Source organism: Callorhinus ursinus, unplaced genomic scaffold (assembly GCF_003265705.2).
Source record: "Callorhinus ursinus isolate GAN/ISIS: 27379988/994484 unplaced genomic scaffold, GSC_fseal_2.0 scaffold10, whole genome shotgun sequence".
NCBI classification, from domain to species: domain Eukaryota; kingdom Metazoa; phylum Chordata; class Mammalia; order Carnivora; family Otariidae; genus Callorhinus; species Callorhinus ursinus.
This window is the reverse complement of record NW_027397072.1, coordinates 80,858,304-80,872,114: the sequence shown is the minus strand read 5'-3', so window position 1 is coordinate 80,872,114 and position 13,811 is coordinate 80,858,304. Positions and strand designations below refer to the sequence as shown.

General features: G+C 42.0%; 1 pseudogene; it reads left to right on the top strand.

Annotated features, from left to right (window-relative positions):
* The first annotated feature begins 7,293 nt into the window (after nt 1-7,293).
* LOC112821502 (inositol oxygenase pseudogene) lies at nt 7,294-8,157 on the top strand (annotated as a pseudogene).
* Nucleotides 8,158-13,811: the final 5,654 nt, after the last annotated feature.

Here is a 13,811-nt window from a genome sequence, read left to right as displayed (position 1 = left end):
CAGCCATCTGCCACGGAGACAATAGTATTTTCTGAAACAGTCATCCGAAATAGAAATACTAATGAGACCGTGTACAAACAGAAATCTTCCCAGGGCCCATCACTAGTGTCAATATGGTGCTTGCAAAAAGAGAAGCACATCAAATAGCACATAGATCTTGGAACATAAAATTGCACCCACGATGATGTTAAACTGGAAGCCCACTAACATTCTGGCAGCAGACAGATCTTGCAAACACAGATATTTGATCTAAAATGTATGGCGATGTGTTCCGAAATTAAATATTTGTCATGTATACTCTCTTATCAAGTACTCTAAGCATTGGGGATCATCATGGAACTAAACAGGCAAATTCCTGCTCCTCTGGAGTTTATATTCCTGGTAGAAGAATAACACTTAACCAATCAACAGAAGTCTGATATCTTAGGTAGTGATTGCTATTACTAAGTATAATACGAAAAATAACATGCAAGAAGGGAGATAGTGATGGGGAGGCAGGTGTTACGTATAGGGTTCGCCAGCAAGGTCTCCTTCAGAAGGTGTAATTTGAAAAAGCTGAAGAAAGTAGGAAAAAAGAAATTGTGAGAATCTTCTAGAAGGGTGAGACAATGAATCAGAGTTGTTGAGTAGCACTACCAGGCAGCCCCAGTGGCTTCTTGAAATTAATGGCCATGAATTTAAAATTATTAAGGGATTTAAAATCAATTATCGGTTTCAGAAATATAGCAAACTTGTTTATTTGAATGAATTTATCAGGTGAAAACTACTATGTGTATTGGGAAAAATAGAAAACATCTTTTTAAAAGCATCAAAAAGCTGACTAGATAGGAAGAAAAAAAAAAAAATCTCCAGATCAAAATCTAAGAGAAAGTGGACTTTAGTGGGATAAGCTAACCACTAAGTCTACTTTTTCCAGTCTACATAACTTTGAACTTCAGGTTTGATGACCTCTTAGGGTGAAGAGAGCAGTAGCCGAATACCAGAACCCACCCAGGGTAGGGAGTCAAAGAGCAGACCTCACAAATTGGAACATCTGAAGGGTTATACACTCCAGGTAAGGGTGAGTCAGGAGTAAACGCGCCTCTGCCCTCTCCACCCCACCCCCGCTCCACATCCAGGAGGTTTCAAGGAAGGTTGCTGTGTGTATCAGGTCGGGGAGAAAGCTGTCACTCACTCTTCTCCCTTTCTCCCAGCCCCTAGCAACCACTCCTTTTATTGACAAATGGTATTCTATTGTATGGATAAGCCACATTTCATTTATCCATTCATCATTTGATAGATATTTAGGTTGTTTTCCCTGAATGGAAACATAAATAATGTCATTTCCATTTGAATGAGGCCTCTACAAACATTGGTGTACAAGTTTTTGTGTGGACATACGTTTTCATTTATCTTGGGTATATATACCTACGAATGAAATTGCTGGTTCATATATGCTAACTCTATGTTTAACATTTTCAAGAACAACCAAACTGTTTTCCAAAGTGACTGCACCATTTTATATTCCCATCAGGAATGGGTAATGGTTCCAGATTTTCACCAATATCTATCACGTGCCTCTTTGATCATAGGCATCCAAGTGGGTGGGAGGTGGTATCTCATCGTGGTTTTGATTTGCATTTCCCTAATGACTAATGATGTTGAGCATTTTCTCATGTGCTTATGGCCATTTGCATATCTTCTTTGGAGAAATGTCTATTCAAATCTTTTGCACATTTTTTCTTATTTATTTATTTATTTATTTTTAAAGATTTTGTGTATTTTTTTAACATTTTATTTATTCATTTGACAGAGAGAGAGAGAGGGAGAGAGCACAAGCAGGGGGAGCAGCAGGTAGAGGGAGAGGGAGAAGCAGGCTCCCAGCTGAGCAGGGAGCCTGATGCGGGGCTCGATCCCAAGACCCTGGGATCATGACCTGAGCCGAAGGCAGACGCTTAACCAACTGAGCCATCCACGCGTCCCTGTATTTATTTATTTTAGAGAGAGAGCATGTGAGCAGCAGAAGGGGCAGAGGGAGAGGGAGAGAGAGAATCCAAGCAGACTCTGTGCGGAGTGGATCTCATCCTGAGATCATCACCTGAGCTGAAATCAAGAGTTGGACACTTAACACACTGAGCCACCCAGGCACCCCATTGGCATATTTTTAGATAGGCTTATTTGTTTTCTTGTTATTGAGTTGTAGATGTTCTTTGGATATTCTGGATACAAGTCCCTTGTCAGGTACGTGATTTGCAAATATTGTAACAGTAAATACTGCAGGATGTCTCTGTAACAGAATGTTTTACCTAGCATAAAAGTCTTTATCACATCTAATAAATATAACAACATTCTTTCATATCTTCTAATACTTAGCCCACATCCAGATTTCTCTACTTACCTCAATAATAGATTTTAACAGTTGATCCCTACATTGTACCTCATCTTATGTCTCCTAAATCTTTTCATATCTATAACCATATACCCATAATTTTTCAGGCCATTTATTTGTTGAAGAAACTGGGTTATTCATACCATGGAGTGTTCCACATTCTGAATTATATAACTTGTTCCATTGCATTCTGTTTTTCTGTTATCTAGAAGTTAAAACAGATGCTTGGGCAGATTCAAGCCAAAATTTTTGTGTGTTTGTTTGTTTCAAGTTTTTATTTAAATTCGAGTTAGTTAATAGGAAACAAACTGAGGGTTGCTGGAGGGTAGAGGAGGTAGATGGGGAGGATGGGGTAACTGGGTGATGGGCATTGAGGAGGGCACATGATTAATGAGCACTGGGTGTTATATGCAACTGATGAATCACTGACCCCTGCCCCTGAAACTAATAATACACTGTATGTTAATTAATTGAATTTAAATAAAATTAAATTAAGAAATAAAAAATAAAAGTTCTATGGAAAATAACAAAAAAAATAATAAATTCTAGTTAGTTAACATATAGTGTAATATTGGTTTCAGGAGTAGAATTTAGTGATTCATCATTTACATAGAACACCCAGTGCTCATCCCAAGTGCCCTCCTTAATACCCATCACCCACTTAGCCCATCCTCCCACCTACCTCGCCTGCAACAACCCTCAGTTTGTTCTCTATAGTTAAGACTCTTTTATGGTTTGCTTCCCTCTCTTTTTTTTCTTCCCCTATGTTCATCTGCTTTGTTTCTTAAATTCCACGTATGAGTGAATTCGTATGATATTTGTCTTTCTCTGATTGACTTATTTCATTTAGCATAATACACTCGAGCTCCATCCACATCATTGCAAATGACAAGATTTCATGCTTTTTGATGGCTAAGTAATTTTCCATTGTTTATATATACCACATCTTCTTTATCCATTCATCAGTCAATGGACATTTGGGTTCTTTCCATAATTTGGCTATTGTTGATAATACTGCTATAAACATCAGGGTGCATGTACCCCTTCAAATCTGTATTTTTGTATCCTTTGGGTAAATGCCTAGTAGTGCAGTTGCGGAGTCATAGGGTATTCTATTTTTAACTTTTTGAGGAACCTCCATACTATTTTCCAGAGTGGCTGCACCAGTTTGCATTCCCATCAACAGTATAAGAGGGTTTTCCTTTCTCCACATCCTCACTAGCATCTGTTGTCTCCTGAGTTGTTAATTTTAGCCATTCTGACAGGTGTGAGGTGGTATCTCATCATAGTTTTGATTTGTATTTCCCTGATGAGCACCTTTTCATGTATCTGCTAGCCATCTGGATGCCTTCTTTGGAAAAATGTCTATTTGTGTCTTCTGCCCATTTTTAACTGGATTATTTGTTTTTGGGGTGTTGAATTTGATGAGTTCTTTATAGATTTTGGATGCTAACCATTTATCAGACATGTCATTTGCACATATCTTCTCCCATTTCGTAGGTCAGGCCAAATTTTTTTAAAGCACTTCATAGATAGCCCTGTGCAATTCCTACTTGTGTACACACTACTACATCACATCAGCAAATACGTGATGTCACTGTAATGGGCTGAATGTTTGTGTTCCTCCAAAATTCATATGTTGAAGCCCTAGACCCCAGTGTTTAAAGGTGGGGACTTTGGGAGGCAGCTAGGATTAGATGAGGTCATGAGGGTGGGGCCCTCGTGATGGGATTAGTGCCTTTATAAAAAGAGAACAAGAGGAAAGGCCATGTGAGAACACAGTGAGGTGGCCGTCTACAAGCCAGGAAGAGAGCCCTCACCAGACATCAAACCTGCCAGCACCTTGATCTTGGACTTCTAAGCCTCCAGAACTGTGAGAAATAAATGTCTGTTGTTTGAACCACCTAGTCTATGCTATTTTGTTATAGCAGCCCAAACAGACTAAGACTGTCCTTTGTCCCACATTTGATGAAATTAAGAATTAAGATTGATCATGGGGCTCAAGTGTTGCCAGGCAGATGTATCCACTATAAGATTCCACTCGAAATTTCACTTAGTATTTTATACATTGATTATCGTTGCCTGTATTGATGGCTCCATTAGGGGTTGCAAAATGATTTTTTTTTCTAATTTTCTAATTCCTTCTAGCTGTATTAGCTAGAATTTTTCTAGAAAGAAAATCTTTCCCTCATCAACAGTTTGGTTACCTTGAAATATAATTGAAATATAAGAGGAAAGGCAGGATAAATGCTTAGATTATTTTTGCTTTAGAAAAAAATAGAATAAATCAGATGCCCTGATAGGTTCCAGTGATGACTATTGAGGATTTGTCTTTTGTTTTTGTTTTTGTTTTTAATCATTATTAACTCAAAAGACCAGTGTACCCATTACCTATACTTATATCTTACAGGATTATTGTACAACATCAAAAGCAGGAATTGAACATTGGTGCTTGTGTGTAGAGTTCTATGACATTTTGTCACATGTGGATTTGTGTAACCACCACCACAATCAAGATGCAGAACTCTTCCACCATCACAAAGAGCTCCCTCATGCTACCCCCTTATAGTTACACATCTACCCCCATGTACCATCACTAACCCTTAGCAACCACTAGTCTGTTTCCCAACCCTATAACTTTGTCATTTTGAGAATGTTACATAAATGAAATCATATAATGTGTGACCTTTTGAGTCTGGGACTTTTTTTTCACTCAACATAATGTTTATAAGATCCCCCCAAGTTGTTGCATGTATCAGTTTTTATTGCTGAGTAGTATTCCATGGTATAGGTATACCCATTTGTTTAGCCATTCACATATTGAGGAACATTTGGGTTGCTGCCATTTTGGGGCTGTTACAAATAAAGTTGCTATGAACACTGATGTATATAGGTTTTTGTGGGAGACATACGGTTTTAGTTCTCTGGGGAAAATGCCCAGGAGAACAATTGCCAGGGAGTACGGTAAATAAATGTATGTTTAGTTTCTAAAATAACTTCCTTCCACCGTTATTCTTTTTGATGCTTAAATTATTCCATCTCTTCCCAGTGGAAGACCTTTCGAGTTGCCTCCTGTGTTTTTCTGACATGACCTATTAATCTTTTCTAGCTCTGTTTCTTTTCTGTTTCTTTTCTGTTTCTTTTCTGTTTCTTTTCTGTTTCTTTTCTGACTGGAGAAGGCGAAAGCATCCCAGGCGCGTCTTGTACATTCCCAGCCCCGAACCTTAAACCTTGCTTTGTTACCTCTGACCACATGCCTCTCATTATTCTTGACAAAGTATTTGTGAGTGGGAAGTAAGGATGAGCAGTAGATCTGCAACCCGTTCTCTTCCATTACTAGTCATATCTTCTTGTAAAGATACCGATGGCCAGTCTCCTGCAACCAAACCTGAGAGTATTTGTTAGTGGGAGAGTCCTTTGCGATAGCAGCAAATACCAGATGGTTCTGGATTGCTTACAGTAAACAAAAGTAAAATCTCTGGAAAATGTTAGTAAGCCAAGTAACTGAGTTCCAATTCAAAATAGCTCCTTCTGGCTAAGTGCTATGACCGCATGCATCATTTAGAGACCTCATGTGGTAGTCACACACTGCTTACGGGACTGTAAGATGGTAAAAATCATATTGGAAAACAGTTTGACAGTGTTTCTGTCTGCTTGGGCTATCATAACAAAATATCATAAACTGGGTGGCTTAAACCACAAACATTTTCTCACAATTCTGGAGGTTAGGAGTGCAAGATCAAGATGCCATATGACTTGATTCCTGGTGAGAGCTCTCTCCCTGGTTTCAACTATCTGTCTTCTTGCTGTGGTCCTTACCCAGCTTTCCTTGGTGCATAGACACAGCGGGGCAGGAAGGTGGGTGGAAGAACACTCTCTCTTCCTCTTCCTTATAAGGCCATTAATCCCAACACAGGGCCTCACCCTTATGACCTAATCTAACCCTAATTACCGCCCAAAGACCCCATCTCTAAATACCATCACAATGAGGGGTAAAGCTTCAACATACGAAGGGGGGGTCCCACAAACATTCAGCCCATAACACAGTGTTGTATAAACATATACCTACTCTATCAGCCAGCAATTTTATTCCTAGGTATTTACCCAAAAGAAAGAAAACCTATATTCACAAAAAGACTTGTACAAGGGTACTTATAGAAGCTTTATTTATAGTAGACAATAGCTGGTAACAAGACTAATATCCATCAATAGGATAAGGGACAAACCCATTTCAGTATATTCATTGTATTCATGTGCTTGGGCTGCCATAACAAAGCACCACAGGCTGGGTGGCTTAAAGAACAGAAATTTCTTCTCTTGCAGTTCTGGAGCCTGGGAAATCCAAGATCAAGGCTCCAGCTGATTCAGTTTCTGGCAAGAGCTCTCTTCCTGGCTTGTATATGGCCACCTTCTCATTATGCCATCACATGGCTTTTACTTGGTGCTGCATACACAGGAATAAAGAGAGTTCTTTGGTGTCCTTCTTAGGGCATTAATTCTATCCGATCAGAGCCCACCTTTACAACCTCACTTAACTTTAATTATTTCCTCAGAGGCCTTATCCCCAAATCTGGCAAACCCCAAACATATGAACTGTGGGTGGGGGGGGTGGACACAAAGCTTCTGTCCACAACAATAAATTCTCGAAGGCGTAGCACAAAGATAGACACAGACATCAAAGACAGGCTGGAGACCAGAGAGGTCTAAGACGTTGCTAATGAAAGAAGGAAGGAAAGAAAGGAGGAAGGAAGAAACCCACACCTAGACGCATACCAAAGACATAGAGAAGAATTTTAAAGCCACGGGAGGAATAAAGAGCCATCATCTTCGGGCAGCACACTCACTCCGGCCTCGGCCTCCGGGTCCTAATCAGGGGCACACAGCCCGTGGGACTCTCCCCCACCTGCCAACTTTACTCCCTCAAGATGAAGATGAAGATGGCTGTGGGCCCAGACCCTTCCCTGGTCTACTGGCCTGATGTGGACCCAGAGGTGGCCAAAGACAAGGGCAGCTTCCGCAACTACACATCTGGCCCACTCCTGGACCATGTCTTTGCCACGTACAAGCTTATGCACACGCAGCAGACCATGGACTTCGTCAGGAAAAAGCACACCCAGTTTGGGGGCTTCTCCTACAAGAAAATGACCGTCTTGGAAGCTGTGGACATGCTGGACAGGCTGGTGGACGAGTCGGACCCAGATGTGGACTTCCCCAATTCCTTCCATGCCTTCCAGACCTCTGAGGGCATCCGGAAAGCCCGTCCTGACAAGGACTGGTTCCATCTCGTGGGGCTGCTGCATGACCTGGGGAAGGTCCTGGTTCTGAGAGGGGAGCCCCAGTGGGCAGTCGTTGGAGACACCTTCCCAGTTGGCTGCCGTCCCCAGGCCTCTGTGGTTTTCTGTGACTCCACCTTCCAGGACAACCCGGACCTCCAGGATCCTGGATACAGCATGGAGCTCGGCATGTACCAGCCTCACCGCGGCCTGGAGAACGTCCTCATGTCCTGGGGCCATGACGAGTACATGTACCAGATGATGAAGTTCAACAAATTCTCTCTTCCCCCAGAGGCCTTCTACATGGTCCGATTCCACTCCTTCTACCGTTGGTACACGGGTGGCGACTACCGGCAGCTGTGCAGTGAGCAGGACCTGGCCATGCTTCCCTGCGTGCAGGAGTTTAACAAATTTGACCTCTACACCAAGAGTCCCGAACTGCCAGATGTGGACGCACTGTGGCCCTACTACCACGGCCTCATCGACAAGTACTGCCCTGGTGTGCTGAGCTGGTGACCAGCCTGGCCAGGTGCCTGAGGAGACGGCTGCTGTCCTGGGACTCCACATGCACACCTAAGTCAATGCTCCCTGCCCTGACCACTCTGCCCAGTGCTAATAAAGACATTGAAGCAGCCAAAAAAAAAAAAAAAAAAAAGAGCCATCATCTTCAAAGGAGTGGCCTTGAGGCTGAAACCTGACTTCTCAGCAGCAACATGGAAACCAAAAGTGGAACGATAACTTCTGTGTGTTGAAGACATTGCTACTGCTAGAATTCTATACTCGGAGGAAACATTTTCTGTGAGTGAAAGAGAAGTAAACTTCAGACAAACAAAAGAGAGTTTGCCACTAATAGACCCTCATTAAAGGGAATTCTAAAGGATATACTTCAGTAAGAAAGAAAATGATCACAGAAGATCTGAGATACAAGAAAAGATGAAGAGTGAGGAAATTGGAGAGTATGTAGCTAAATCTAAATAAATATGGGCTAGGGGTGCCTGGGTGGTTCAGTCAGTTAAGTGTCCAACTCTTCATTTCAGCTCAGGTCGTGATCTCAGGGTCTTGAGATTAAGCCCCAAGTCCGGCTCTCTGCTGAGTGGGGAATCTGCTTGAGATTCTCTCCCTCTGCCCCTTTCCCCTGTTCAAATTTTCTCTCTCTCTCTCTCTCTCTCTCTCTCTCTCAAATAAATAAAATCTTTAAAAATAAATAAGTGTGGACTGAATAAAAGAATAATAACAATGTCTCATTGTATTAAGAGAAATACAGCATTAAAACAATAATAACATGTAAGTCAGGAGAAGGGATAGTCTTTTTAACAAAGAGTGGTGGATCAATTTGATCTGTGCAGGGACAAAATGAACTTCACCCATATACAGAAAATGTCTTTAAATGGATTATAGACTTAAATGTAAGAGATAAAACTATTAAGCTTCTAGAATAAAACATCAAAGATATTTTTCATGGGCTTAGGTCAGGCAAAGATTTCTTAGAAATGATACAGAAAGCACAAACCATGAAAGAAAAAAATTGATAAACTAGATGTCATCAAAATTATAAATATTTGTTCTTCAAAAGACACTGGTAAGAAAATGGAAATTCAGGGAGAAAATGAAATGCAACTGGGAGAAAATATTGGCAAAACACATACCTGGCAAAGGACTGGTATGGAGAATATATAAAATAACTCTCACAACTCAACAATAGGAAGACACAACCAGATTTTTAAATGAGTAAAGAGTTCACCAAAGACAAAAAAGTTCACTGTAGACAAAAAGTAAGTAAGCACATAAAAATCTGTCCAATTTTTTTTTTTTGGTGAGAATACATATTTTTATTGAGCAGTTGGACATAATGGCTTAACTTCTTCATGAGATTTGCTCAGTTTTATCCATTTTTTTATTTTTTTAAAGCTGCCCAATATTAATATCACTGGAGAAATGTAAATTAAAACTGCAGTGAAACATCCCTACATACGCAGTAGAATGGTTAAAATTAAAAGCCACTCAATACCAAGTGTTGCCAAGGCTGTAGAGCAACAGGAACTGCCATGTGTTGTCAGTGGGAAAGCAAACTGGCATAGACACTTTGGGGAAAAAAGCTTGACAATTTATTATAAAGGTAAACCTATAATTACCATACAACCCAGCAATCCTGTTCTTAAGTATTTACTCAAGAGAAACGAAAACATGTGTCCCCACATAGACTTGGATGCAAATGTTATTAGCAGCTTTATGCATAATGGCAAAAAAAAAAAAAAAGGAAACAGCACAAGTATCCATCAACTGTTGAATGAATAAACAAATGTGCTATGTCCGCACAAGGGAATATGAGTCACCAATAAACAGGAAAACACTACTGACACATAGAACAACATGGATTAGCTCGTGATTATGGAGACTGAGAAGCCCAAGATCTGCCATTTGCAAGCTGTAGGCCCAGGAAAACCAGCGGTGTAGCCCAGGTCCAAGCCCAAAGCTCTGAGAACCGGGGGTGTCAGTGGAGTCAATCCCAGCCTGAAACTGAAAACTTGGGAACCAGGAGTGCTGATGTCCAAGGGCAGGAGAAGACAGGTGTCTCAGCTCTACTCAGACCCTCAAGGACTGAGTGATGCCACCCCTGTTGGTGAGACCCATTTTCTTTCCTCATCTACTAACTCAAATACTAATGTCTTCCTGAAACACCCTCACAGGCACACCCAAAAATGATGTTTCATAGTTGTCTGGGCCTCCCTTAGCCCCGTGAAGTTGATAGGTAAAAATATTAGCATTAACAACTACCCAAAGACAAGCTCTGGCACTTTTCAACACCAAAAGACTGGAATACAGAAAATAAAATTAAGTCTTACAAATCAGTACAAAACAACAACAACAACAACAACAACAACAACAACAACAAACGCACAGGCACCCAATAAAAATGGACAAAAGACATTAAAAGGCATTTCACAAAGGAGGATATCCAATTGGCCAAAAAAGGATGAAAAGGTGATCAACCAACCACATTAGTCATTAGAATAAAATTTACTCAGGGCGCCTGGGTGGCTCAGTCCTTAAGCGCCTGCCTTCCACTCAGGTCATGATCCCGGGGTCCTGGGATCGAGCCCCGCGTCGGGCTCCCTGCTCGGCAGGGAGCCTGCTTCTCCCTCTCCCGTTCCCCCTGCTTGTGTTCCCTCTCTCGCTGTGTCTCTCTCTGTCAAATAAATAAATAAAATCTTAAAAAAATAAAAATAAAAATAAAATAAAAATTACTCTACCATTACTTATCCACCAGCCGGGGGGGAGGAGACAAAACCCAGAAAATCTAACAATAATCTGTGTTGGTGAGACTGTGGAGCCGTAGAAACCCTCATACAGTGATAGCAGCAATGGAAACTGGTACGATCACTTTGGAAATCAGTTTGACATTACATAATAAAATTAAGCATACTTATAGCGCACAAGCAGCAATCCTCCAACAAGGTATATACTCTAGAGAAACCCCTGAATGTGTGTACCAGCGCCTTAGCTTGGGTCTAGACAAGGACTTGGCACTCGGGTAGTTTATCTTGGGATGTACTCCTGAAGAACAGGAGGGGCACACTAGAATGATTAGACCAGGGAGGAAGGAAAGCCATTCGAAGGGGGTGTCATTGAGTTGTTAGCACTGTGAGCAACTGGGGCGCAATCCTGCTGGACACCCTCTGAGAAACTGTGTAAAGTGAGTTGCCCACCTGTGACCTGGAAATGGGGAATATTTATCCTTTGGCTCCTGTCCCCATTGGTCAAAGATCCCTTTTCTTGGGATCTATGAGTAGAATAAATGACCCTTGCCATGGCAGTCATCTCTTGATCTGCTGGCCTCACCCTATCTGAATAAGAAAACCTTTTAAAACATCTACTGAGAGTACTTGAATAAATGGTCCTATAGCTACACAATGAAATACTATACAGCCATATATAGCCACAAACAACAAAACAAGTATGATTCCCACAAACAGAATTTTGACACAAAAGAAATACATCAAGTATGATTTCATTTATATAAAGTTCAGAATAGGTAAGATGAATCTATAGCATGGAGGGATGCATATATAGGAAGTCAAACTGTAAAGAAAAGCAAAGAAATATGTATCACAAATGTCAAGATAGTAATTACCTCCAGGAGAGGAGGCAGGGGATTGTGATTTGGGGAGAGGGGCAGATGGAGAGCTTCTGGGGAACTGGTAATGGTCACGGTAATATTTCCTCACTGAGTGATTTTAACAGATTTTCTTTTTAGTGATTCTTTAAATTGTACATATGTATTTTCTGCATTTGATGCATATGTCCTATCTCTTAATCAAAATATTTTTGAATTGTTATCATGTAGCTTGATGAATGAACAGAGAGATAAAGAATGGGGATACAAATGGATCAAAATGTTAATTGAATTATCTACCTGGTGCAAATGCGGGTGCTCACTGACTATAGCACCACAAAGAGGCTGGTATGGCTGCAGCAGAGTCTGGGAGGGAGATGCAGTGGGGACAGACAGGGACAGACATACAGGCAGGGACCAGGCTACAGGGGACCCACACACTGGATTAAGGAGCTTAGACTTTTTCCTGCTGGCAATGAACAGTAAGAATCCGGCATTTCTTCTTCACATTGTGTGCTGGGGCTGGCGGAGGAAAACGTCCACCTTCACCAGAGCCTCAAAGGAAGACCTAACCCCTCACCGTCAAGAGCAAGAGCCTTGGCGGAAGGAGTCAGCCGCCTGGCTTGCCCAGCTCCCTGCAGAGCATGTGAAGAGCAAGCCGCTGTGCATCTCTGGCGGGTCTGCTCTGTGCTCCTCGTAGGCCGCAGGGATAGATGCAACTGTCCTTATTTTGCAGACACAGCCAGTAGGTGATAGAACAGGATGTGGATTCATTTGAAGTCATTTGAGACAGTCCATGTTTTTAACGACTTGCTATACCGCCTCTGCAAGACTGTGGCACACATCATTCTGGGGGCGAGGGAGGGAGATGGCAAGCCAGCAGTATGTAAGGATGGCAGAGCCACGGGAGCGGATGAGATCGCTGGGAGAAGAATACCAGAACTCCCCTTGAGACTATCAATAGGAAGAGGGCATCCTGGGAAGGGTGTCTGGGGTGAGATGGGAAGAGGCCAGCTTGATGTGCACTGAGGAGACTAGACTTTTTAAAGAAAAATGGCTTTGAAGAGAAGGAAAAAGAAGGAGGTAGGTGGAGGGCAGGGTGGACAACCTCTCTTCTGGTTATTGCACAATGGAACATTTGCCAAAATGTCTACAAAAGTCTGGTGCTAGTTCTTGTTACTTTGATCCATAATAAATTAGAAGTAGGACTATTTGATTTTAGGCAGGAAATCTAGAGCAGAATATGTCTCCTTACCAGCAGATAAAGGAATACCATAAGCAGAGGTTCAAAAGTGTAAATGACTTAGAATTATGTTGCTATCTATAAAACTGTACTATTGGGAACAGCCCAAATTTCCACCAGTAAGAGAATGCTTTAAAACGGTGGTACATTCATGCAGTTCTCTGCCTCGTCCATCCCAGCTACTTTGTCTCTGGGTGTCTGCGCCCTTTTACTTTGGTTGATAGGTAAACATTTGATTTTGCTTTCAGATGAACTGGCAGCAATGCATTCCTGTCTGAGCAAAGTGTTAAGACGGTCATTGTCCTTACAGAGCAAGGGAATCGGCTTTGGCATCAGATTGACTCGGTGCTAATCTTACCTTCACTGTTTACTCCTCTATAAAATGGTAACAATCTCTACCTTTGTCTGTTACAAAAATATAACGCCTGCTCCATGCCACGCACTGTTCTAAGCCTCTGCAGAGGTGAACTCATTTAATTGTCCCATCCATCACCCCTCTGAGCTAGATACTGTGGTTTGCTTGTTTTTCTAATAAAGAAACTGAGGCACAGACGGGTTAAGTGACTTGGCAGGGTCACAAATCTGGTGACTAGGGGAGTGTGTTGATTCGGGATTTGAACGCCCACCACCGTCTGGCTGCAGAATCCGTGCCATCCAACAGGAAACGAGCCCATCCCCGGACCTGGCACGCGGTGAGGGCTCTGCGCACGGCGGCTGCAGGACGTGCAGCGTGCGAGTGGAATCTGCTTTCCGGGGAGCCTGGACTTCTCAAGGCGGGCGTGAGGCGGCGGGGGCTTCCCGGGGTGAGGACCC